Raw genomic sequence first — 26,584 nt, 5'->3', positions numbered from 1 at the left:
GACACGTCAAGCAGAAATCGACATAGCTTTGACTCTAGGACCCAGTATACTCATGTCTATTTGGGCATGTTTTATATATACATATCTCTTAAGACAGCATCTTTAATATATATATATCTCTATATATACATATATATATCTATATACATACTAGGGTCTCAATCTCTGCTGATAAGGTACCTGTCCACGCTGCCACAGCGCTATAAACCCATGCCGACACAATCGCCGGTCTGAGTAGTGTACCAGAATGTGCACGCTATCTGCAGGATCCCTGAGAATAGCTGTTACGTCAGGGCTACCTTTTGGACAAACGTGACACCCTAGGGGAAGATTCCTATCATATCCTGGCCCTAGTGGGGAAAGGATACTGGCTGAGAATTCTTTGTGGGAAACTGCAGTCTCTTGTCTGGAGATTCCCGCTCTTTTTCATCATGAGAGGAGGGAAATTTACCTCAGCTTTCTTCCCCTTAAACATGTGTGCCCTTGTGTCAGGGACAGATGAGTCATCAGTGATATGCAAATCATCTTTTATTACAATAATCATATATTGAATACTTTTCTGCCATTTTGGCTGTAACTTTGCATTATCGTAGTCGACACTGGAGTCAAACTCCGTGTCGATATCAGTGTCTATTATTTTGGATAGTGAGCATTGAGAGACTCTAAAGGTCTCTGCGACATAGGGACAGACATGGGTAGATTTCCTGTCTGTTCTCTAATCTTTTGTGCAATAAATTCACCTTAGCACTTAATTACACATATCCAAACAGGTGTCGGCGTTGTCGACGGAGACACCCTCTCACACACATATTTGCTCCATCTCCTCCTTAGGGGAGCCTTTTACCTCAGACATGTCGACACACACGTACCGACACACCACACACTCAGGGAATGCTCATCTGAAGACAATTCCCCCATAAGGCCCTTTGGAGAGACAGAGAGAGAGTATGCCAGCACACACCCCAGCGCTATTAACCCAGGAATAACACAGTAACTTAATGTTACCCCGGTAGCTGCTGTTTATATTGATTTTTGCACCTAATTATGTGCCCCCCCTCTCTTTTTACCCTCTTCTACCGTGTAACTGCAGGGGAGACACTGGGGAGCTTCCTCTCAGCGGTGCTGTGGAGAAAATACATGGCGCTGGTGAGTGCTGAGGAAGAAGCCCCGCCCCCTCGACGGCGGGCTTCTGTCCCGCTTTCATGTACAAATTTGGCGGGGGCTCATACATATATACAGTGCCCAACTGTATATTATGCAAACTTTTGCCAAAAAGAGGTCTCTAATTGCTGCCCCGGGCGCGCCCCCCCCCCCCCCCCCCCCCCCGCCCTGCACCCTTACAGTGACCGGAGTATGTGGGTGTAGTGTGGGAGCAATGGCGCACAGCTGCAGTGCTGTGCGCTACCTCATATGAAGACTGGAGTCTTCTGCCGCCGATTTCGAAGTCTTCTTGCTTCTTTCACCCGGCTTCTGTCTTCCGGCTCTGCGAGGGGGACGGCGGCGCGGCTCCGGGATCGGACGACAAAGGGTGAGATCCTATGTATGATCCCTCTGGAGCTAATGGTGTCCAGTAGCCTAAGAAGCAGGACCTATCTTCAGAGAGTAGGGCTGCTTCTCTCCCCTCAGTCCCACGATGCAGGGAGTCTGTTGCCAGCAGAGCTCCCTGAAAATAAAAAAACCTAACAAAATACTTTCTTATAGCAAGCTCAGGAGAGCTCACTAAGTAGCACCCAGCTCATCCGGGCACAGATTCAAACTGAGGTCTGGAGGAGGGACATAGAGGGAGGAGCCAGAGCACACCAGTATCCAAATTCTTTCTTAAAGTGCCCTGTCTCCTGCGGAGCCCGTCTATTCCCCATGGTCCTTACGGAGTCCCCAGCATCCACTAGGACGTTAGAGAAACATCATACTGCCATCACTCCGGTGAAATGACAATGACAATCCTGAATAGCAAACCCAGGTAAGCTTAATGCGTATGAAACCGCATTTAAAACCTCTTTCTTCTTTTACAGGCTGGAGATCCCTGCCCTGAGAGATTTCATCTTGTAGTTCAACTTTATAAGTAGAAATCTTTTTGGGATTGTGCCGACCGAGCTGTCCGGCTCAGAAGCATGAAAAAGCTTGAATAACAGCTTTTTCCTTTTTTTTTCAGTTTTTTGTGACAGAGACAGCCGGACAATGTCCTGATCCTGAACCAACCCTTGTATGGCGTCGCATACTACCTCCCTGTCCAGAGGAGAATCAGTAAGACCTATTTTAAAAATCAGTGAGGGGAAACATCTGGAAAACTCGAGTATGTCCCCCTTTTGACTTTATTCTTTTTAATAAAGTAATTTTTATTCAATAGTCTGGAGATTTAAGGTACAGACATTGCATATCATAATCATATCTCAAACATTACATCCATTCATGTTGAATCAAAGCCATGTTTTACACATATCCTACATCAATAGGATATCAGAATATTTTCAATAAAGATGTATACTAGGATTTCCCAATGTTCAGACTCTCATGATCTACGAAGTCCGCAACCATCTATATTAGTCTTCATTAATTTTTATATTTAAACCCGCAACCTAAACTATAAGAAAATAACAAACAACTAAAGAAAGGGCAAGGGAGGCAATTTAAGAAGGAGAGTTAGATTCAGGGCTCCACTAGTCATACACATAAGTAAGTAAGAGGGCTCGCAGGGCCCAGCCGTCATCATCTCAGTACACATCAGGCGCATTAGGTTATTGACAAGCTTGCACTTCAGTGTCTACTATATTTGGGGAACAAGACGAGAGTGGGGGGAATCTAGCCATGGAGACCAAACTCTTTCAAACTTAGCTGATGCACTTTGCTTCATGTAAACATATCTTTCCTTAATTATAGTGTCATTAATTAAGGCCTTAAGTGCAGATATTAACGGTCCTTTGGGGGCCATCCACATTCTTGCAATGCAAACCTTAGCCAAGGCACATACATTTAGAGCATGACTTTATTCTTAACTCAATGTGTCAAGTCCATTCCAGGACTGACTGAAGAGTATTAGATGAGTTCCCACCGGCGTGGGCTCCAGCAAGATAGACCCAGCGACCTGCGGAGGATGTGGTAGAAACAGAGGACGATATCTGCTTTTGTGAACTTGAAAAGGCTGCAGACCTCTTACCTTTTCACCTTCCTCTACCTGCAAAGAAGGGGAAAACAAAACGGTATCCAACCGGTCAAAATGATTGCATCCCACAAAAAATGCGTCACCAACCGTTGTGAGGGAACATAGCTCAAGACGGTAGACTTACCAGTGGTACCTGCCCAAACCAGGTTACACCTCCATGGGGAAGATACTCCAGTATTTCTCGGAGTCAGTGCATACCTCTTGTAGTCTCACGGCAGCATGCTGCAATGTTCTAGCTAAGACCCAACGTAAGGAATATTCCATCTTTCCCCAGGGTAATTGAATCGGATAACAAGGTAACCGACCATTTGTGAATACAAGCACTCCCCCATGCGTATGTAATGCAATTATCATCAAAATACATAATTAAAATATCACTTAGCTTCCTGTATACGATCCTTAGTGACAGGGCCCCGTGCAGACCAGGGGTTGACTTTCACTTTATTCTATCCACGGCGGGAAAAGAATAAACACTCGTACTCCTCGAGAAGATGTAAGACCATCTCGTCACGGCTGACCTAGAGCTTTATCAACAGAGTGACCAGCACATGAAAAGGAATAACTTTACTTCAGCATTCAATAGAAATCGTAATATGAATATACATATTTAAATACACATATACACACATATTCTATATATACATCATACGTATATGTATTTTGTCAGGAACAGCAGGGTCCCTAGTGACATTAATGTGTTATGAATGTGTATGAACATGTACTGAATGCCATTTTTGTGGATCTAACCAGGAAGCATTATGGTCGACATAAAACATAGTATTCGTCGACAACAGGGAGTAGCAACCGGGCAAAATAACATACTTGCGACCCCGAGGGGTCTGAGGGAAACATATATATACATAATGCTAACATCACTCCCCCACAAATACTACCACATCTGTGATATATATATATATATATATATACATACACACACACACACACACACACACACACCCCTATTGTCCATATGTAAATTAAATATTAAGAAATTCCCCAGGTGTTTTAACTGATATGCTTGGGTGTGGTTCCTGTCTCTTTAAAAGAGTGGGACAGGGCCTAAACATATGATATAAGCATGCTGTGTATTTAAAATCCAAAAGATGCCTGTGAGTATTGCTCAGATTTGTGTAAGTCAGTGTAGGGACTGACCAAATGGGAATGGCCGTGAAGGGGCTGGTCAGCTTAACAAACTATTGCAATATTTTTGAACTAACATTCCCTGAATTCAGATGAATTACAGTTTGAAGTGTTAATATTAGGTGAGTGCTGAATTTGTATGATTTTTTTTATTTAAATAGTGTGGTCACAATACCACTGGCACCGCGGATGTATGAGTGCTGTGGGTTCTTGCCTATTGTTATATATACATACATACATACATACATATACATATATACACACATATATACACACATATATACACATACACATAGGTATAGTTTTTTTGTTGTTGTTTTTTTTAAATTTACACCAAGTAATAGAGTTGGTGCCGATAGGGTCACCCACATACGACTGTGGGGTATATTTACTAAACTCCCGATTTTGACCGATTTGTTGTTTTTTCTTCAAAGTGTCATCTCGGGAATTTACGAAACTCAAATCTCGGGCGTGATGCAGGCATTCTTATTTTTTGGACAGCCCAAGTTCAGAAATACGAATGAATACACCATCGGTCAAACACAGCTGTTTAGGTATAGAACTCGGTCATTTACTATTCATTCGTATTTGAAATCTCTAACGTGAAAGAGCATTTGCGGTCGTAAAAAAATACAATTCGTAAAAAAACACGGGGAAAAAGTAGACCTGCTTTTGAGAAGCGTGTTTACATGTGTTCCGACTTCATCATTAATCACACCTACATTTTTGGCCCTTTAAAAGGTGGGCCAGCACATTTGGCAAATCAATCACTCTGAAATGGCTGCTGCCGTGTAAAGCAGTGAATTTGGTTTTGCTGTGGGATTCCTGAGACTGCTCCATGAGGCTACAAGAAACCAGGGCCAGGAAACTGAACATGGTCAGCAGGATGTACAGGTGCCGCGGAGGCTGCGCAGGCCTCGGTTTTTTAGGGGGCGTTTGAAACGCATTGGCCGATGACCAGGTCATACAGATGTTCAGGCTAAATAGGACCAACATTTTCCGTCTGTATGACCTAGTCAAACTGGACCTAGACCCTGAGACAGCACGCTCTCGCTCTGTCTCAGGCCTGCACAAACTCCTGGCTGTGTTGCACTTTATGGCTACTGGCAGCTTTCAGGCTGTGACAGGCAATGTAATAGGAATCTCACAGCCCACCTTTTCAAAATATTTAAATCAGGTGAGGCAAACCATACATACTCCTCTATGCCCCATTTCTGTATTGTGTAATGTGAATTTATAACAGTATATTTTAACAAAGTGCTTAAGACACTCACCTTATATTTTTGACTGTACACTCAGGTTTTGGATGCATTTGAACCCCACATAGATGCCTCTATCTGCTTCCCTACCCAGGAGTCTCAGTGGCATGCAGTCAAGGTAGCTTTCTATGAACTTGCTGGCATGCCAAATGTGCTGGGTGCCATAGATTGCACACACGTTGAGCTGAGACCACCTAGGGGCAGGCAATATATTTATATAAATAGACATTTTGGGCAATCAACTAATGTCCAGGTGGTTTGTGATGCAAATCTCAAAATTATGAGTGTTGTTGCGGGTTACCCTGGCGGCTGCCATGACTCCTTCATCCTCAGTCAGTCATCCCTCTTTGATAAATTTGAGGCTGGAGAAATGCCGGATGGATGGCTGCTGGGTATGTACCAAGTATTTGTGTTTAATTTTGTGCTTACCTCAACCTGCACATTATGTTAGCACTGTGTTTGTGCATCAATATTTTACAATGCTGCTAATCTCTGTTTTTCAGGTGATGGGGATTATGGCTGCTACTCTTGGCTTCTGACTCCATTGTCCGCCCCTGATTTCCCTGCTGAACACAATTACAATCATGCACATAAGTCTACGCGGAATGTGATAGAACGATGTTTTGGTGTGCTGAAATCAAGGTTTCGGTGTCTGGATAAGTCTGCCGGGCTTTTGTTGTATAGTCCCTTAAAGGTGACTAGGATTGTGTTCTGCTGCTGTTTTCTTCATAACATGTGTTTGCAGCAACATCTGCCACATGATGATGATGATGATGATGATGATGAAAACAGTCAACAAGCAGAGGCGTTAGAAACATCTGGCGACACTGTGAGTTCAGGTATAGGGAGGCAGGTAAGGCAAGACCTGATTTTGGCACATTTTAGCGGTAAGTAAATTTGCCTGTGTGCTTTGTATATGAACAATTAAGGCACACCAATGTATTTTCTGTAGTAATGTGGCTCTTGCTCCCTCTTGAGCTAGTCAGCTGAGTGTTATTTATTTGCTTGATATGTGTTTATGTCTAACTGTTGGGTATCCGTTACTTAGCTATTTGTATAGCGTTTTTGGTTAGTAATTATGTGTTTATAATGTTAAAAGTTTCTTTTTCACATTCAAAGGTAATGTTTGCCACAATACTACATAATAATTTAGTATGCACTAACAACCATTATTGTTTAGCCTATTGTTTGTGTTTGTTGTGTGTCGACTTTCTTCTAAAGCTGTGTTTGAAATATGTTACCTCATTATCACAACATAATGGACATTGAGTAATGTGTGCCAATTAGCCAAACATACATTGACTAACACCAACCTTACAAAATTGTTTACACATAATTATGGCTGTGATGTGGTAAACGTTCATGCTAGTAATGATGCTAGAATATTCCCAACACATGTGAGTGTTAACTCTACGAATTTTCCTCTTACACTGACAGTTTTTTGCACATAACACATTGCACATCAATCAGTTTTCACATTTATTACTGTACAACATGTGTTTTCATTACAAATAACTGCTATTGTGTAGACCTAGTATTGTCAACAATGTGTCTCCAGCTTCAGGGTGGCCTATTTCTTAGGCTGTTCTTTGGTGGCTGACGTGGGTTTGGTTTGGGCAGTGGAGCGGGTTCGGCTTGATCTTCGAACTGGTGATGAAATTGGGGTCTGTGTAGGTGTGTTGGTCCCTGAGCTGGAACCTTGTTGGTGTTGTGCCAACAAATTAATATTTTGACTGAGGTTAGCCAGGGTTGCCGTAAGTTGTGTTGTGGCTGTTGTGTTGTTGTCTATGATGCGAGACATGGTTTCTGATATAATTTGATTACTTTGAATTAACTGAATGAGGGCCTGTTGATGGCGGTGTTGCTCATCCATTATGCGCTGAAAGGTAACAATAAGTTGGCTGTTATCTGCTCTCATCTGCTCCATACTGTTTGCGACTCTGCATAGCTGGACATTGAGCCTGCTTGTGTTTCTACACAGTCTCGGGAGATGATGAGGCAGACAGGCTAGGTATTGGGTGTGTGTGCGTAGGCAATCAATATTCTGTGCCTGTTGTTGGTTCCATGTTACCCAAAATGATGGTTCAGGTTGTTGCGGGTGGGTTGTTTGGCTCAATTGTGGGTGTGGTGACATTTCAGGTGGCGTGGTACTTTCCTGAGGCGTGTTTGGTTGGTTAACGTCTAATGCTTGCAGATGGAGGGTGTATGTTTCCCGTTCAGATTCCTGCTGGGCTTCCGGGGGCATGATGTCTGGTTCTGTATGGGGTTTAAGGGGACAACATTTGAGTGTATTCGAAAATTATGCTGGCTTTCATATTTAGTATAACTTTCTAGACTTGTTTGTCAAACATTTTTCTAAAGCAAATTAGGGTGTTCACCAAGACTCGTATACACAATCAAAAAGGCCAATTATGTTGGTTTTTATGATGAAAAAAATTACATCAAAACAACAGTGGACAGGGGGGGGGGGGGGGCGTGGCCTGGCTGCTGTGGAGGGTAGCTGTGCATCTCCCCAGCTCCTGCAGGCATTGCTCTTATTTTGTCTTTTTCACCCTCCTAACTGCTGCCTGACTGTCCCAGACACCCCTCAGCGGCTACAACTACCCTGCTGCAGGTGTTTGGGGGGACCCGCGGAGTCGGGGAGCGCTTTTAAGCGCTCCTGCGGATTGCGGCCTTCCCCCCAGAGTGAAGCCGGGGCCTGGAGTTGGGAGGCGGCCCGGACCGGCCGTTGGGAAGTGGAGCCTTGCCGTGGACTGGCCCCCGGTGGTTCCCCTTGGCATCCTGCCGCCCTGCTCGGGCCCCCTGTGCCCTCCCCGGTGGATGGAGGGTCGTGCCCTGACGTGCGGGTGAGTTTGCTCCGTGCTCGGAGCTTCCCTGCCAGCCGCCGCGCCCGCTGGACGCGCCTCATCTCCCCTGCTTCTTACGTCCTCCTTGTTGCCTGGGTCACGGGGAGCTGTGCGGCCGGCCACCCGGGCTCCACGGGCGGCCGCACTGATGCCCGCTCTCCTCCCGCTCCCCTGCGCTGTGGGTCCGGGAGGCCTACAGACGGCCGCCAGACCGGGGCCTAGATTACACTCCCGGGTCGGCGCGCACTTCCGGGGCCGCGGGAAAGAATCGCGCACCTCTCCCCTGCCCTCTGGAGCACTACTCACTGTGGGACCTGCTGGGGGAGCGTCTCCTGCAGCTGCCGGCTTCTGCGGGTGCCCGGGATTGCTGGGGCCGCCGGAGGTTGGTGGAGCTGCGGAGGGCCCGGCGGCCATCTTGGTGGAGACTCAGGGGCACACGGCGGAGGCCGTGGGTCCGCCGCAGAACACCCGGGAGCTGCATCTCCAATGGGGGGTAAGTGAGCTGCTGCCATAAGACCTCAGTGGCACCCCCTCATTACATTACACTACGGATCAGCCTCTGCCCCCCCTCGTGCCGGGACATCATTGCTGGTCCATGCTTCTACACGCACCGACTCCATATGCGGGTCTGATCACCTCCTGGGGGTTGCGGAATCGCCACTGGCTCCTGACATCATACGCCGGTTGCTAACAACTCCGTCCGGCTTTGCCCTGACTCCGGTGACACCAGCTCTTGTCCCCAACAAAACCGCACTGGCACCTGACTTGCTTTGATGACACCACTGCCTGGCCTGCTTTAATACCCGGGACTCTTACTCCCCTATCCGCGACGGAGGCCGTGCCCTTGTCTAGGGGACTCCCTCCTACCTCTGACGTGGAGTTCTCACTGCCGGCATTTCCGTCATACCAGCCCCCGGCGCTATGACCACCTGAAAGTGAGGTGCGTGGTCCCCCCTGGGTGTCCCCCCCCTTTTTTTTTTCTCACTACCCTGTCCCATATTTTTTTTTTGGGACTTCCTGTCTCCCCTGACGGATCATATTTTATAGTATAATACTCAACACTGGTCCGGTCCACATGAAGAAATCTTCGTCCAAGACTCCTAAACAAGGGGGTGCTGATATCTCTCAACATTTTACCAGGGGCATCAAGAATACCCAACATCGGGGTCTCCCCTCCCTTCCTCACAATTCTATGGATAACTCCGTCACACCGCCTTCTGCTCCGTCCACTAAGGATGATATCTTAGCTCTCCGCTCCCTTATTACGGACTTTAAGGACTCTCTGGAGTCCAAACTAGACAAAGCGGTGGCCTCCATTAAGACGGACATTTCATCCCTCGCTTCCAGAGCCTCCAAAATGGAATCTCGTCAGGACCATTTCCAGAAAGCTCTAAACGATACGGGTCGTGACTTGGACCACATTGTCTCAGAACTGTCTGAACTTCGTACTAAAAACGAGGATCTTGAGAACCGCGAACGCAGATCCAACCTCCGCATTCGCAACATCCCTGAATCCGTCAGTGTGGATAACCTCGAACCCTACCTTCACAACCTTTTCTCCTTTCTGATACCGGACCTGGGGGATGTACAGTTTCCTCTAGAGAGGGCTCATCGTGCCCTTCGTCCTAAGCCTAGGGATGGTGAGCCTCCTCGCGATGTGGTCCTCCGCTTTCTCAAGTTTAAAGATAAAGAAAGGGTCCTCAATTCTACTCGTGGAAAGCCTCATGTACTCTACAATTCATCTAAACTACAGTTCTTCCAAGATCTGGCCCCTCTAACCATAGCTAAACGGAGGGAACTCCGTGATCTAACAAAGGCACTACGGGACAGGAACATCCGATACCGATGGGGTTTCCCCTTCAAGCTGATCGTTGACCTTCAGGGAAAAACAATCATCATCAGAGATCCTCGTGAGGGCAAGGATTTGCTTTCGCATATAGAGGAAGCTGGACCCCCCGCTGGGGCAGACCACTCAACTTAAAATTTGGCTATGCGTTGGGTTGGATGTTTTCCTACCAGCCCTTTTTCCTTTCCGATGATAAGTACCTCAGCCCTTGAAAAATCTCCGCCATTATGCTTACTTCCCCCCTCAGACGTTTGTATAACTTTTCACTGACTGTTTGCTACCTGGGGATCACCCCTTGTTATACGACTGTAAGGATTTCAATGTTATGTTCACGTACTGCATATGTCCACCCCTCCCCCCACCCCTTTTTTTTTTTTTTTTACCCCCCCCCCTCCCCATCCCATGATGCCTTTTGTTCTTTTACGGGAAATGTCTCATGGTCACTCTTTGTAGCAGTTCAAACTCACTAAACTCACTATGTTTACAGTAGCCTGGGTGACCAAATTTCGGTTTCTAGCAATCGCCCCTAGCCTTGCATGCTACTCCTAGCCACGGTTTGACTTTAACGCTCCCCGATGCTGCATTTTACCTTCCGTTGTTAGTTTATTCCCAGTTAAGGGAATTAATGTTTCTCTTAGTTTTCCAAAGTAATATTTTTAGCTCCATGCACTGTTAGGTCTTTTCTCTCCCGTTGTCCTAACATTTACAAGTTCTATCTGTTTTGGGTTGTGGCGTGGTCCACGGGCGCAGAGGTCTCACATAGTTAGCCAGCGTCTCCGTTGGCTTTCTCCCTGACTCCATATGCCGCACTGTGGGCCCTCTGTGCCTGTTGCCCCTACTGGTTTTAACAAGTGTGTATCTTTGTGCTCCGAAAAGTTTCTGGTATTTCCAGATGATAATTACTCAATGTATTTTCTGGTGATGATTGTTCTCCCCCCCCCCCCTTTTTTTTTATTATCCCTCTCCCTTGTCTCTCTCCCTTTACCCTCCTCACCCAGGGGACACCGATCCATCTCTTGTCTCCTACATACTAGTACCCGTTTTGTTTAACGCACTATTCCTTCTCTTCTTGGGTTGTGCGTATACTCCCTGTTCTTCTCTCTGCATGTGATATTTTTCTACTCATTTCGATCTTCACCACCCCCAATTTTATTTATTTTTTATTCCCTTGTGGCGACTCTGAACTTTTGTTCCCTCGCCTTTCTGGACCACTAAGTCCTAATTATAGCAGTACCAATCCTTTGTATTGAGTAACCTGCTCTTCCTCTTTTTCCTACCTGTCTCTATTTTGCTCAATCCGAATTGTGTACTCTGCTCCTTTTCTTCTCTCCCTCTTTTCTAAACTCTTTCTCTTGAGCGAGTCGGCCCCTTTCCTCTGCTCCCCCTTTTCAATACCCCCTCTATACTCCCCCCTCTCTCAGCACCATGCCTTTCACTATTGCCTCTATGAATGTCCGGGGCCTTAACACGCCCCATAAACGCTCTCACTTGTTCCGTACAATCCGCACTCTACGCGCAGACATAGTTTTACTTCAAGAAACACATTTTAAGCGATCTGGCCACCCCACTTTGTCTTCCAGACGATTCTCCACTGTGTTGTACTCCTCAAGTGAATCTAAGCATAACGGAGTCGCTATCCTGATAAGCAACAAACTCCCCTTCATGCAAAGCTCGGTTCATGTTGACGCAGAGGGGAGGTATATCATTCTGGTTGGCAGGCTGGGGCACCTGGAAGTGACTATAGCTAACCTCTATGCTCCCAACACGGGCCAACAACGTTTTTTGAAATCCTTTTTCACGGCTCTCCAAAAACACAGAGCGGGTTATGTATTCCTGGGAGGGGATTTCAACGCAGTTCTAGACCCTTTCTTAGATAAATCCGCTCCCCAGAAACACCCTCGCACCTGTCATATATCCGATACTTTCTCTAAACTTATTAAAGAAGCATCTCTCTTCGACACTTGGCGTGCTCTTAACCCATCTTCCAAGGACTACACTTTTTTTCCCCAATCCCCATCAGTCTTATTCCAGACTAGACTACCTTTTCTGCAGCCCCCCGGCCTCTAACCACATTTTGTCCTCATCGATTATCCCCAATGTCTAGTCGGATCACTCCTCCGTCACGTCCGCATTTGATCTGTTGGATGCCCCAACTTCCCGCCTGAATGAGACACTTCTTAAAATTCCCTCCTTCAAATCCAAGATAGCTGGACTGCTCACGGAATACTTTTCTCTTAACAATCCTGAATCAGGATGTTCCCCATTAGTCTGGGAAGCTCACAAAGCCGTCCTCAGAGGCTACGTAATTAGCTTTGCATCTCACCGCAATAGGGAACACAAAGCAATACTTAGAAATCTCACTGATCAGGTCCAAATCCTAGACTCTCTTCATAAGCGTAGTCCCACGGACTCGAACTATAAACAGCTTATGGCAGCTAGGGCAACTCTCAATGCACTATTAACAGAAAAGATAGATAAATCCCTACGTTGGCTGAATCAGCGATTTTATGAGAAAAGCAACAAGGCTGATGCCCTCCTAGCAAATAGATTAAAGGCACGCAAAGCCCTCTCTTCTATAGTCTCGCTTAAGGACTCTAACGGTAATACACACTATAATCCCTCAGACATCAACTCTATCTTTAAGGAATACTACACTCGTTTGTATAACTCCCCAGGCAGTACGTCCTCCCTATCTGACTCAAACACGCGCATCTCCGACTTCCTGACCTCATGCTCCCTACCGCAGTTGGATACTCCCTCATCCACTGCATTATGTAAGCCTATATCTGACGAGGAAGTATCTGCTGCTCTTAAACTACAGAAACCCTCTAAGGCTCCGGGACCGGACGGCCTACCCTTTGCTTACTATAAAACATTCGAGTGTTCTTTTGTCCCTCACTTGACGTCTACTGTTAATAAAATCCTTAATGGGGAACTCTTCCATAGCGAAACCATCAAAGCACTAATTACTGTTATTTCCAAACCTGGTAAAGATCACCGACAGGTCTCTAATTACCGCCCTATTTCTCTTCTCAACACCGACTTGAAACTTTTTCTTCCGTCTCTTATACATCCCGACCAAGTCGGATTTGTCCCTTCACGCCAAGCTCTAGATAATACCAGACGCACCGTTAACCTGATCCACCATGCTAACTCTGTCAAACTCCCTTCTCTTCTGTTGGCCTCAGACGCGGAGAAAGCCTTTGATAGGCTTTCGTGGGCTTTTCTCGATCAAACACTCCGTAGCTTTGGTGTTCGCGGGGAATTTCTCCAAGCCATTTCAGCACTCTATCACAACCCCTCCACTTCTGTCCTAGCGAACGGAATTCTTTCAGACTCCTTCGCCATCACCAATGGTACGCGACAGGGATGCCCCCTGTCGCCTCTCATCTTCGCTCTGATAATTGAACCTCTCGCTTGTCGCATCCGTCTTAATCCGGACATTAGGGGCTTTACTATCAAAGACTCGCACTACAAACTTTCCCTTTTTGCGGATGACGTCCTCCTTACCCTCACTAGCCCGCTAATTTCCCTACCCAATCTTTTCAAAGAATTAACTCTCTACGGGGACCTCTCTGGATATAAGGTGAACAATGACAAGTCAGAGGCTCTCCCATTACACATCCCTCTCAACACGCTGAATCTTCTGAAATCCAACTTCCCTTTTGCATGGCGTCATACCTCCATTAAATATTTGGGGGTGCATATTACCAAATCTGACCATTCTCTCTATGACGCAAACTTTCCTCCCTTATTTATGGAAATATCTCAAAACATCTTAGGATGGAAAAAACATTTCATTTCTTGGATTGGCAGGATTAATGCTATTAAGATGAACGTCATCCCCAAGATTTTATACCTCTTCCAGACCCTCCCTGTCCCAGTCCCTCTCCGGATTTTATCCTCCCTCCAGACCCAATATGGTAAATTCATTTGGAATGATAAGAAGCCGCGATTGCGTAGGGAGACTCTCCAACAGAGCTCTACGTGTGGTGGTTTGGGCCTTCCCTCGCTATCGAGATACTACTATGCCACGGCACTCAGCCAACTGGTTGCGTGGCATTCTCCACGACACACTAGGAGATGGGTGGACTTGGAGAGTGACTTGGCTCAGGTCGACTCAGTTTCTCATCTTCCATGGCTCCCCCGCTTGCACAGACCTACAACCATTCAGTCAGTGCCAACAATATCCCTAACTTTATCGGTGTGGGACTCACTAAAATCTAAACTTTCACTTCACACACATCCCTCTCCCCTAACTCCCATCTGGAACAACCCCTCCTTCACCCCGGGCCGAACCTATCATTTTGCTTCCAACTGGTCTAGGGCAGGCATCTCCTGCTTTCATCATCTACTTCATAACAATGTACCGTACTCATTCGTAGACCTTCAAACAAAGCACTCTTCTGACTTCATATTTTTATCAATACCTTCAAATTCGAAATTTCGTGATGTCCTCTACTAGGACAACGCCTCTTCCTAATGTCCCGACTTCGATGGAGCGCCTTTGCATGTACCGCTCCACGGATCGAGGCATTATTTCTATTTTGTATCACTCCATTTTGTCTCCAGTTTCGCCTCCACGCACAGTACATGAACTTGCATGGGAAACTGACTTGGGGACCTCCCTAGATGATGACGTATGGGAATCTGTTCGATTGAATATTTCTAAATGTTCTATTAGCGTCTCCATTAAGGAGAACTCCTACAAAGTCTATGCACGCTGGTATTTGGCTCCCGAACGCTTACACCAAATATATCCGAACACTTCTAACCTCTGTTGGCGCCAATGTGGTCAAGTAGGCTCGTATTTTCATATTTGGTGGAGCTGCCCGAAGATAGCCTCTTTCTGGTTAATGGTCCGTATCCTTATTCAGTCGCTTATTCCGGACTGCCCCCCCCCCCCTCCCTCCTGAGACGCTGCTCCTGTGTGCCCCAGCCTGTCAGCTATCCAAGCCAGAAAACAAACTGGCTATGCATATAGCCTGTGCAGCTAAACTCCAGATTGCTAAATCATGGAAACACCCCACCCCTCCAACCCGTCCTGAACTTATGAACCGTGTTTGGTTTGTAGCAAAGATGGAATACCTTTCCTCCTTGATGAACAACACAGTGGATAAATTCCACAGTGTTTGGACACCTTGGTACACTAAATTTCAAGTAGCTCTCCCAGGTCTCTCCTAGTTCACCTTACCCTTTTTCCTCACCCTTCTTTTCCCCCGACTCGCTCTCCCCTCGTCTGTGATTTGTTTTTGCTTCTTCACTCTTTATTTCTCTCTACTCTTTTCTCTCCTCAATTTTTATTATCATTCTTGCTTCTTTTTCCCTCTGACTGTCTTGGCAATTTCCTACAAGCCCTTCCAAGGGTTCCACTGGTTGGCCCTTCAGAATATTCTTTATTATTTTCTATTTTTGTTCCTAATTCTTGATTGTTTTTGGGTTTGTTTAAAAAAGAATAAAAAAAACCATAGAGACAAACTCATGCACTTAATTTTATAGCCTATGTACTCCAACATGTTAATTTACGCTCTCACCTCTTCTGTGTTATGTTGTTGTTATTCTAGTTTTCTTGTGCTCTGAGTATGTCCATTACTTCCATTTGTCATTGTTTCTCTCTTGTCAATAAAATTTTGTGACTTAAAAAAAAAAAGAAAAAAAGTGGACACATGTTTGACAAATACCACACTTACGAAACAAACACACAGAGGTACAAAGATTACACCATGAAAAAAAGTGATTTGTCACCCGCCATATCCCACTTGCATTAAAATATCAAACAGTAAATGACAATATGAATTCTATCACCATTGTGAAAGGGTGTGAATCTACCTGAAGCTCAATATTTTACTATTCAAATAAATAATGACAACACAATACTACTGTAAAGCGCAAGAGAACACTCTAAATTTGCAAAACTTTTTTAGTGGTTTTTTGTTTTTAACAATTTGCAAGCCATGTGCTTGCTGCTGTGGATAAGTACTAGGATTATTTCATTTTTTTGGCTGATGTGTAATTTGTGTTTTGTGTTTACTCACCAGACAGCTGAGGGGAATGTGGTCCCGGTGATTGAGTACTCTACAAAATGTGTTCTCGTGGCTGAGGCAACACAGTTGAAATACGACGTGGGGGTGTGCTTAATGCTGGTGTTGGTGCGACATCAGGATGACGTCTCTTGCTAGGCCTGCTCGTGTGGCTGCCAGACCCCTGTGAAGGACGTCTTTGTGGACTGTGATGCGATGTTGAAGTTCCTATGGATTAATGCAAACATTAGATTTTTTTGAATTTTTGTGGTGGCCACATCAACAGGTGTCGTTTTTGCGTTACCTGTATCGCCAGCATCCACAGCTCTTGACAGTGTTGCTTGTGTTCTGGAAGTGGTGGCTTGCTTTCGTACTGTAAAAATGATACATTGGTGTTTATGACCTTTAATTACAGTGTGTACTTTTGTAAGCAGCACCATTTAGTGATGTGGACATATGATTACCATTATCGGTACAGTTTCTAACAATAAATTTTGAAACAATGGGTTGCTTCATTTTTTGAAAACAGGCTAATGAGGTTCCATTTCCAAAGACAAAAACATAGCCAAGTAGTCTAATTTTCCATGGCCAACAGCTGAATATACACACATGGATTACCATATATTTTAAAATATTACATTAATAAGTAAATTTGAAAATTAAATTTTAAAAACCGAAAAATTTGAAAAAGAAAAAAAAAAAGAAAACATACAATACTTAGCAATCTACACCAACATATTGGCCACAAAGACAAGTAAAATACAGCAGACATTAAACAAAAAAACAAAAAAAAAACATTACAACCTAACACCTCACTATACAAACACAAAAAGATAATCAATTTAGAACATAAAAATATATTAACAATACGATATCATTTTAAAAATACTAATTAGACAAACACATATGCAGATATAACAGATTGGTAAAAAAAACCTCACCATCAGGCCTAGGACGATCCGAATCCCGCACATTAGTCGCACCAACAACTTCATGCGGAATAAGGGTCCGCACAGGTTTCTCCCACTCCCGATAAGACGCTATAAAGGGATGGCCACCCCCTGTTTGCCTGGCTGACTTAGCCTCCTTTGCCATCTTGGCCTTGACACAGCGATTGATGTCGTAGAATCTCTTCCGACACGTGTCCTCGGTCCTCTTCACCACACCCTCACTGTTTATTGCCGCTACTACCTTCCCCCACAGAACAGTTTTCCTGCGCGAAGGCACCTTGGCCGCATCACGCCCAAACAGCTGGCAATGATGGGGCATCAACTCATGCACCAAAGCCATATTTTCCGCAAAGCTAAATTTAACATTTCTGCCCATCTTGGTAGTGGTGCGTGGCTGCGGAGCAACACCACCATCACTGTCACTATCACTCGAGGCCACAGCAGCAACCTCACCCTCCTCCACCTCACTCACCTCCTCCACCTCACTCACCTCCTCCCTCTCACTCACCTCTGATTGGGACATAATGACAAACAACAAATAACACTAATAAAAAAAAAAAGACCAAAACACACTCCTCCACTACCACTGCACACCAACCACACACACACACAATGACAATAGACTGAAAGTAAAATGCACAAACACTAAAAATGACACAAACTTTAAAGAGACTTCACAACAATTACCACAAGACTACTTACACACACAATACAGCACTCAACAATCACAAGAAACCTCCAAAACCGACCAACAAATCACCAACTCCAAAACACCAACTTCCTCTCACCTCTCCACTAGCTAAACCCACGAGGTGCGGCTGGTTGGGGGCGTTTTTATACTAATGAGCACAGACACTCCTCCATGACAAACACAACCAATCACGGACGAGTGACGAAAACGAAAGTAAGAAAATAACGCGGCCGGGAAGGGTCAAAAACACTGCCGTGGAAATTAAAGATACAAATTCGTAAAAAGCCCAACAAAATACGGCCGCAAAAACAAGAGTCGGCCGCGATCACATAAAATATATTACGAATGACATCGACATCGGAAAATACGAAAACACAAATTACGAACGCTTAGTAAATGAGTCATAAAAAAATAAAAAAGTTGCAAATTCACACTACCGATGTCAGTCGTGTTTCAACTTCAAACAAATTCTGAACATTACGAATCTTAGTAAATATACCCCAGTGTCTTCCCATACAGTGTTTACTTTAGAAAAGCTTACAACTACCGACATGCTGACACCTTTACTGAATCAAATACCAGCAGGAGTCGGCAACGCCGACAGAGGGATCCCATAGCCGTTTGTGACAGAGCCCATACACATGTCGACACACGTGTACTACATCGCTATAATGGGTAGAATCCTGACAGGGAAAACACAGAAACTTTTTTACAACTCATTAACCACACGCACATTTATACATATATAGTGCATCTTATATGAGCCCATAGTGCACTAAACAACTATGCCCCCCTCCGTTTTACACTGTTAGTTTATTTCACAGCGTTTTGGCGGGCCAGCGTCTCTGTGAGGAGAAAATGGCACTGTATAGAGTTGTGAGGGCTAAGCCACGCCCCCTGCTTGACGCGCTGCAGTCCCGCTAATTTTTCACAGTTTTTTACTGGCGGGGGTCTGTATACAGTGCCTATGCACTGTATACTGCTTTGCCAGGATATTATATGAGGTATAAATTGCTGCCCATGGCGCCCCCCCCCCCCCGCACCCGTGTAATGCCGCCTGTGTGCGAGAGCAATGGCGCACAGCGCGACCGCTGCGCGGTACCTCAGAGACTCTGAAGTCTTCTGTTCTTCTAATACTCACCCGGCTTCTTTCTTCTGGCTCTGTGAGGGGGGTGACGGCGCGGCTCTGGGAACGAGCAGCTAGGCAAACCGAGTGATCAGACCCTCTGGAGCTAATGGTGTCCAGTAGCCTAAGAAGCAGAGCCCTTGAACTCAGAAGAAGTAGGTCTGACTTCTCTCCCCTCACTCCCACGAAGCAGGGAGCCTGTAGCCAGCAGGTCTCCCTGAAAATAAAAAAAAAACAAAGTATTTTCAGAGAAACTCAGGAGAGCTCCCCTAGTGTGTGTCCAGTCTCTCTGGGCACAGAGTCCAACTGGAGTCTGGAGGAGGGGCATAGAGGGAGGAGCCAGTTCACACCCATTCAAAGTCTTATAGTGTGCCCATGTCTCCTGCGGATCCCGTCTATACCCCATGGTCCTTTTGGAGTTCCCAGCATCCTCTAGGACGTATGAGAAATGACAGTTAGGGGCTGATTGGCTGGTACTTTATCTCCATCCACTTTATCTTAATCCAAGGCTTAGTAAATAGACCCTTAAGCCTTTGATGGAAATAAAGTGGACGGATATAAAGTACCAGCCAATCAGCTCCTAACTAGTGATGTGCACCGGAAATTTTTCGGGTTTTGGTTTTGAATTTGGTTCCGCGGCCGTGTTTTGGATTCGGACGCGTTTTGCCAAAACCTCCCTGAAAATTTTTTGTCGGATTCGGGTGTGTTTTGGATTCGGGTGTTTTTTTACAAAAACCCCTCAAAAACAGCTTAAATCATAGAATTTGGGGGTCATTTTGATCCCATAGTATTATTAACCTCAATAACCATAATTTACACTCATTTTAGTCTATTCTGAACACCTCACAATATTATTTTTAGTCCTAAAATTTGCACCGAGGTCGCTGGATGGCTAAGCTAAGCGACACAAGTGGCCGACACAAACACCTGGCCCATCTAGGAGTGGCACTGCAGTGTCAGGCAGGATGGCACTTCAAAAAAATAGTCCCCAAACAGCACATGATGCAAAGAAAAAAAGAGGCGCACCAAGGTCGCTGTGTGACTAAGCTAAGCGACACAAGTGGCCGACACAAACACCTGGCCTATCTAGGAGTGGCACTGCAGTTTTCTAGCGAGAGGATGAGTGCTTCCATCCTCATGTGAAGCTGAACCACTAGCCATGAACATAGGCCAGGGCCTCAGCCGTTCCTTGCCACTCCGTGTCGTAAATGGCATATTGGCAAGTTTACGCTTCTCCTCAGACGCTTTTAATTTTGATTTTTGGGTTATTTTACTGAACTTTTGTTTTTTGGATTTTACATGCTCTCTACTATGACATTGGGCATCGGCCTTGGCAGACGACGTTGATGGCATTTCATCGTCTCGGCCATGACTAGTGGCAGCAGCTTCAGCACGAGGTGGAAGTGGATCTTGATCTTTCCCTATTTTACCCTTCACATTTTTGTTCTCCATTTTTTAATGTGTGGAATTATATGCCAGTATCAATAGCAATGGCCTACTACTATATATACTGCGCACAACTGAAATGCACCACAGGTATGGATGGATAGTATACTTGACGACACAGAGGTAGGTGGAGCAGTGGCCTTCCGTACCGTACTGCTATATATATATATATATATATATATATATATATATATATGTATATATATATATATACTGGTGGTCACTGTCAGCAAACTGCAAAACTAAAATGCACCACAGGTATAGAATCTAGATGGATAGTATACTTGATGACATAGAGGTAGGTAGAGTAGTGGCCTTCCGTACCGTACTGCTATATATATATATATATATATATATATATATATACACTGGTGGTCACTGTCAGCAAACTGCAAAACTAAAATGCACCACAGGTATAGAATCTAGATGGATAGTATACTTGACGACACAGAGGTAGGTAGAGCAGTGGCCTTCCGTACCGTACTGCTATATATATATATATATATATATATATATACTGGTGGTCACTGTCAGCAAACTGCAAAACTAAACTGCACCACAGGTATAGAATCTAGATGGATAGTATACTTGACGACACAGAGGTAGGTAGAGCAGTGGCCTTCCGTACCGTACTGCTCTATATACTGGTGGTCACTGTCAGCAAAACTCTGCACTGTACTCCTCCTATATAATACTGCTGGTCCCCAGTCCCCACAATAAAGCAGTGTGAGCACAAATATATGCAGCACACTGAGCACAGATATGGAGCGTTTTTCAGGCAGAGAACGAATAAAACTGGTGGTCAATGATCAGCAAAACTCTGCACTGTACTCCTCCTATATAATACAGCTGCTCCCCAGTCCCCACAATTAAGCAATAAGCACAAATATTTGCATCAACATTAATAAACGGAGAGGACGCCAGCCACGTCCTCTCCCTAACATTTCCAATGCACGAGTGAAAATGGCGGCGGCGCGCGGCACCTTATATAGAATCCGAATCTCGCGAGAATCCGACAGCGGGATGATGACGTTCGGGCGCGCTCGGGTTAACCGAGCCATACGGGAGAATCCGAGTATGCCTCGGACCCGTGTAAAATGGGTGAAGTTCGGGGGAGTTCGGTTTCCGAGGAACCGAACCCGCTCATCACTACTCCTAACTGCCAAGCTACAGGCTGTGTTTTAAAAATGACAGTTAGGAGCTGATTGGCTGGTACTTTACCTTCAGCCAATTTACCTCCATCCAAGGATTAGTAAACAGACCCCAAAGTCTTTAGTGTTGTGCCAATGGGGAAACTGCAAAGAGAAACCATAGGCTTTTATCAGACAACGCCATCACCTAATGGTTAGGTCTAAAACCAAGTTGGAGAAGGGATCTCTGACGTCACCAGGGGGAGGAGCTGTGTCACCAGTGGGAGGAGCCATGACCGAACAAGGTACTTGAAATAACCAAAAGAAGAAATACAACTCTGCGCTGGACAACAAAAGGCAGCAATCAATACCTTCTGGTGTTATCAAAACCAGAAAAAACAAGTATACAATACAAAAAATGATATTGTTTTGCGCCAATTTTTAACGGTAGATGGAAAATTTCAGTTATACAGTTCTTACTGTGAATAGTTCATTCGTCTTATTAAGTATATTGACTCATCAGATAGGGATGTTCACATGGAAAAAGAACACAAACAAAATGTCCCAATGTATAGTATTGTTTTGATGGTAACAGTCAAAAAGATAGAAGAATAATAAGATTTTACTTACCGATAAATCTATTTCTCGTAGTCCGTAGTGGATGCTGGGACTCCGTAAGGACCATGGGGAATAGCGGCTCCGCAGGAGACAGGGCACAAAATAAAAGCTTAAGGATCAGGTGGTGTGCACTGGCTCCTCCCCCTATGACCCTCCTCCAAGCCTCAGTTAGGATACTGTGCCCGGACGAGCGTACATAATAAGGAAGGATATTGAATCCCGGGTAAAACTCATACCAGCCACACCAATCACACCGTACAACTTGTGATCTGAACCCAGTTAACAGTATGATAAACGCAAAGGAGCCTCTGAAAAGATGGCTCACAACAATAATAACCCGAATTTTTGTAACAATAACTATATACAAGTATTGCAGACAATCCGCACTAGGGATGGGCGCCCAGCATCCACTACGGACTACGAGAAATAGATTTATCGGTAAGTAAAATCTTATTTTCTCTGACGTCCTAGTGGATGCTGGGACTCCGTAAGGACCATGGGGATTATACCAAAGCTCCCAAACGGGCGGGAGAGTGCGGATGACTCTGCAGCACCGAATGAGAGAACTCCAGGTCCTCCTCAGCCAGGGTATCAAATTTGTAGAATTTAGCAAACGTGTTTGCCCCTGACCAAGTAGCTGCTCGGCAAAGTTGTAAAGCCGAGACCCCTCGGGCAGCCGCCCAAGATGAGCCCACTTTCCTTGTGGAATGGGCTTTTACTGATTTTGGCTGTGGCAATCCTGCCACAGAATGTGCAAGCTGAATTGTACTACAAATCCAACGAGCAATCGTCTGCTTTGAAGCAGGAGCACCCAGCTTGTTGGGTGCATACAGGATAAACAGCGAGTCAGATTTTCTGACTCCAGCCGTCCTGGAAACATATATTTTCAAGGCCCTGACAACGTCAAGCAACTTAGAGTCCTCTAAGTCCCTGGTAGCCGCAGGTACCACAATAGGTTGGTTCATGTGAAATGCAGAAACCACCTTAGGTAGAAATTGAGGACGAGTCCTCAATTCCGCCCTGTCAGAATGAAAAATTAAGTAAGGGCTTTTATATGATAAAGCCGCCAATTCTGACACACGCCTAGCTGAAGCCAAGGCTAACAGCATCGACACCTTCCATGTGAGATATTTTAAGTCCACAGTGGAAAGTGGTTCAAACCAATGTGACTTTAGAAAACTCAACACAACATTGAGATCCCAAGGTGCCACTGGAGGCACAAAAGGAGGCTGTATGTGCAGCACCCCTTTTACAAATGTCTGAACTTCAGGTACTGAAGCCAGTTCTTTCTGGAAGAAAATCGACAGGGCCGAAATTTGAACCTTAATGGACCCTAATTTTAGGCCCATAGACAGTCCTGTTTGCAGGAAATGAAGGAAACGACCCAGTTGAAATTCCTCTGTAGGGGCCTTCTTGGCCTCACACCACGCAACATATTTACGCCAAATGCGGTGATAATGTTTTGCGGTTACGTCCTTCCTGGCTTTGACCAGAGTAGGGATGACTTCTTCTGGAATGCCTTTTTCCCTCAGGATCCGGCGTTCAACCGCCATGCCGTCAAACGCAGCAGCGGTAAGTCTTGGAACAGACAAGGCCCCTGCAGTAGCAGGTCCTTTCTTAGAGGTAGAGGCCATGGTTCGTCCGTGAGCATCTCTTGAAGTTCCGGGTACCAAGTCCTTCTTGGCCAATCCGGAACCACGAGTATAGTTCTTACTCCTCTCCTTCTTATGATTCTCAGTACTTTTGGTATGAGAGGCAGAGGAGGGAACACATACACTGACTGGTACACCCACGGCGTTACCAGAGCGTCCACTGCTATTGCCTGAGGGTCCCTTGACCTGGCGCAATATCTGTCCAGTTTTTTGTTTAGACGTGACGCCATCATGTCCACCTTTGGTTTTTCCCAACGGTTTACAATCAGGTGGAAGACTTCTGGGTGAAGTCCCCACTCTCCCGGGTGAAGGTCGTGTCTGCTGAGGAAGTCTGCTTCCCAGTTGTCCACTCCCGGAATGAACACTGCTGACAGTGCTATCACATGATTTTCCGCCCAGCGAAGAATCCTTGCAGCTTCTGCCATTGCCCTCCTGCTTCTCGTGCCGCCCTGTCTGTTTACGTGGGCGACTGACGTGATGTTGTCCGATTGGATCAACACCGCCTGACCCTGAAGCAGAGGTTTTGCTTGACTTAGGGCATTGTAAATGGCCCTTAGTTCCAGAATGTTTATATGAAGAGATGTTTCCATGCTTGACCACAAGCCCTGGAAATTCCTTCCCTGTGTGACTGCTCCCCAGCCTCTCAGGCTGGCATCCGTGGTTACCAGGATCCAATCCTGAATGCCAAATCTGCGGCCCTCTAGTAGATGAGCACTCTGCAGCCACCACAGGAGAGACACCCTTGTCCTTGGCGACAGGGTTATCCGCTGATGCATCTGCAGATGCGATCCGGACCATTTGTCCAGTAGATCCCACTGAAACGTTCTTGCATGGAATCTTCCGAATGGAATCGCTTCGTAAGAAGCCACCATTTTTCCCAGGACCCTCGTGCACTGATGCACTGAGACCTGGCCTGGTTTTAGGAGGTTCCTGACTAGCTCGGATAACTCCCTGGCCTTCTCCTCCGGGAGAAACACCTTCTTCTGGACTGTGTCCAGAATCATTCCTAGGAACAGTAGACGTGTCGTTGGAATCAGCTGCGATTTTGGAATATTTAGAATCCACCCGTGCTGACGTAACACTACCTGAGATAGTGCTACTCCGACTTCTAACTGTTCCCTGGATCTTGCCCTTATCAGGAGATCGTCCAAGTAAGGGATAATTAAAATGTCTTTTCTTCGTAGAAGAATCATCATTTCGGCCATTACCTTGGTAAAGACCTGAGGTGCCGTGGACAATCCAAACGGCAGCGTCTGAAACTGATAATGACAGTTTTGTACTACAAACCTGAGGTACCCTTGGTGAGAAGGGTATATTGGGACGTGGAGATAAGCATCTTTGATGTCCAGAGACACCATATAGTCCCCTTCTTCCAGGTTCGCTATCACTGCTCTGAGTGACTCCATCTTGAATTTGAACCTTTTTATGTAAGTGTTCAAGGATTTCAGATTTAAAATTGGTCTCACCGAGCCGTCCGGCTTCGGTACCACAAACAGCGTGGAATAATACCCCTTTCCCTGTTGCAGGAGGGGTACCTTGATTATCACCTGCTGGGAATACAGCTTGTGAATGGCTTCCAAAACTGCCTCCCTGTCGGAGGGAGACTTTGGTAAAGCAGACTTCAGGAACCGACGAGGGGGAAACGCCTCGAATTCCAGTTTGTACCCCTGCGATACTACCTGTAGAATCCAGGGATCCACTTGCGAGTGAGCCCACTGCGCGTTGAAATTCTTGAGACGGGCCCCCACCATATCTGAGTCTGCTTGTAAAGCCCCAGCGTCATGCTGAAGACTTGGCAGAAGCAGGGGAGGGCTTCTGCTCCTGGGAAGCGGCTGCACGGTGCAGTCTTTTTCCTCTTCCTCTGCCCCGGGGCAGAAAGGAGTGGCCTTTTGCTCGCTTGTACTTATGGGAACGAAAGGACTGAGTTTGAAAAGACGGTGTCTTTTTCTGCTGATGTGAAGTGACCTGGGGTAAAAAGGTGGATTTCCCAGCCGTTGCCGTGGCCACCAGGTCCGATAGACCAGCCCCAAATAACTCCTCCCCTTTATACGGCAATACTTCCATGTGCCGTTTGGAATCCGCATCCCCTGACCACTGTCGCGTCCATAACGCTCTTCTGGCAGAGATGGACATAGCACTTACTCTTGATGCCAGGGTGCAAATATCCCTCTGTGCATCACGCATATATAGCAATGCATCCTTTAAATGTTCTATAGTTAACAAAATATTGTCCCTATCCAGGGTATCAATATTCTCAGTCAGGGAATCCGACCATGCGACTCCAGCACTGCACATCCAGGCTGAGGCGATTGCTGGTCGCAGTATAACACCAGTATGTGTGTATATACTTTTTAGGATATTTTCCAGCCTTCTATCAGCTGGTTCTTTGAGGGTGGCCGTATCAGGAGACGGTAACGCTACTTGTTTAGATAAACGTGTGAGCGCCTTATCTACCCTAGGGGGTGTTTCCCAACGCGCCCTAACCTCTGGCGGGAAGGGATATAATGCTAATAATTTATTAGAAATTAGCTGTTTTTTTATCGGGGGAAACCCACGCTTTATCACACACCTCATTTATTTCCTCTGACTCAGGAAAAACTATTGGTAGTTTTTTCACACCCCACATAATACCCTTCTTTGTGGTACTTGTAGTGTCATAAAGGTTCAATGCCTCTTTCATTGCCGTGATCATGTAACGTG

At 45.6% G+C, this 26,584-nt stretch overlaps 1 protein-coding gene across 3 annotated transcripts in view; it reads right to left on the bottom strand.

Moving 5' to 3' along the window:
• The window catches only part of NEK3 (NIMA related kinase 3), a 139,914-nt gene that overhangs the window by 109,972 nt on the left and 3,358 nt on the right, over positions 1-26,584 (bottom strand). The window contains exon 2 of one of the 3 annotated variants that reach the window (XM_063951935.1): positions 21,706-21,779. The exons of the other annotated variants lie outside the window; for them this stretch is intronic. The gene's annotated coding sequence lies outside the window, so the exon portion shown is untranslated. The remainder of the gene's footprint in view (positions 1-21,705; positions 21,780-26,584) is intronic. 3 annotated transcript variants of the gene reach the window in all.

This window comes from Pseudophryne corroboree, chromosome 2 (genome assembly GCF_028390025.1).
Source record: "Pseudophryne corroboree isolate aPseCor3 chromosome 2, aPseCor3.hap2, whole genome shotgun sequence".
NCBI lineage: Eukaryota > Metazoa > Chordata > Amphibia > Anura > Myobatrachidae > Pseudophryne > Pseudophryne corroboree.
Note: the sequence above shows the minus strand (reverse complement) of the source record. Positions and strands in the feature narration are given on the sequence as shown.